The sequence below is a fragment of the Apium graveolens genome, unplaced genomic scaffold (assembly GCF_009905375.1).
Source record: "Apium graveolens cultivar Ventura unplaced genomic scaffold, ASM990537v1 ctg8379, whole genome shotgun sequence".
In the NCBI taxonomy this organism is placed as follows: domain Eukaryota; kingdom Viridiplantae; phylum Streptophyta; class Magnoliopsida; order Apiales; family Apiaceae; genus Apium; species Apium graveolens.
Window position 1 is genome coordinate 1 of NW_027421131.1, and position 1,608 is coordinate 1,608.

The following is a 1,608-nucleotide window of genomic DNA, read 5'->3' on the forward strand; positions in this document are numbered from 1 at the left end:
ACATTGTTACTTACTTGTTTCCTTGTCGTGTTTCAGTACTCTAGCGAGCATGTATGCTACGCGTTCGCGGTCTCGTAAGAGAACACTGGATCAAGCTGAGGAAGAATTTGTGGTAGAGCAGGAAGTTTTTGAGGAAGAAGAAAAGTTAGGAAGAAGCACTAGTTGTGATAGGAGATCAAGCAGAAAATCCGAAGGCTTTAATGGACATTTCTCAGCCTAAGATCAATGATATTCAGTCCAGCATTATCAGACCAGCCATCTCGGCTAACAGCTTTGAGATCAAGTCGAGCACTATTCAGATGATACATAATTCAGTTCAGTTTGGGGTTCTTCTATAGAAGATCCCAACATGCACATAAGATTTCATCGAGATCTGCGACACTTTCAAGTTCAATGGGGTTGTTGAAGATACTATTAAGCTGAGACTTTTCCCATTTTCTCTGAGGGATAAGGCTAAGTGCTGGTTACATTCTCTACCGCAGGTTCTATCACCAAATGGGAGGATCTTGCTCAAAAGTTTCTCACTAAGTGCTTCCCTATAGGAAAGGTGACTGCAATCAGGAATGCACTTACTCAGTTTGCGCAGCAATCTGGAGAATCTTTGTGTGAGGCTTGGGATCACTACAAAAAGATTCTTAGGAAGTGCCCAAACCATGCCATGCCTGATTGGATGATCATTAATTGTTTCTACAATGGTTTAGGCGCACAGTCTAACATATACTTGATAAAGGGTCAGGTGGAGCGTTATGGGCCAAAAGCTATAATGAAGCTTATGAGTTGATTGAGCTAATGGCAGCTAATGAATACCAAAATCCAACACAGAGAATATCACAAGGCAAGGTAGCAGGAGTTCTGGAAGTGGAAACATCTACTGCTATACCTGCTCAACTTCAAGCTTTGACGATGAAAGTGGATTCTTTGGCTAATTATTGAGTTAATCAGATCACTAGTGTTTTGAGCTTTGTGCGGGGGCACATGAGACTGAGCACTGTGCTATTTCTAGTAAATCAGCTCAGTTGTGAGCAACTTTCAAAGGTCACAGCCGCAAGCTCCAGTCACTTATCATCCCTGTTGGAATATGTTGTGAACTTGATGATTAGATTAACAAAACACCTTAGTAGATTCAACTTAGTGAAAATTGTAGCACTCGACGGATGTTCAAATATAGTCCCGACGGATGAACCTTATAGTCCCGACGGATGACTAATTGACATCCATTGAGTGAGTAGCTTATGTAATAAATAAGAACTGTAGCACATTTCTGCAAACAACTTTGTGCAAGTTATGTAGAATAGATGAGTCATGTTGACTACTAGTGGATATACATAATAGGTTGATTAGTTGTAAATAAGTGATGTCTTGTAATTATGTATAAGTGAAATAGAGTCAAGTGATAATAGCTATCCGACGGATGATCAACAAAGCTACCCGGATGATCAACAAAGCTACGCGACGGATGATCTACAAGACTTCCGACGGATGATCAAACTCAAATATCTGTTGACAGTTACAACACAGTCACATGCATCGGGTGTTTGCAAAGGAATGTGGCAGCCTGTTAAGCAGGAATTTGAGAACAAAGAAGCATTACCATTTCCATGCAATTGT

At 40.6% G+C, this 1,608-nt stretch overlaps 1 non-coding gene across 1 annotated transcript; it reads right to left on the minus strand.

Annotated features, from left to right (window-relative positions):
* Positions 1–553: 553 nt before the first annotated feature.
* On the minus strand, positions 554–660 carry LOC141704884 (small nucleolar RNA R71). Its single transcript, XR_012568107.1, has one exon. It is a non-coding gene; the product is annotated as a small nucleolar RNA R71 (small nucleolar RNA).
* Positions 661–1,608: the final 948 nt, after the last annotated feature.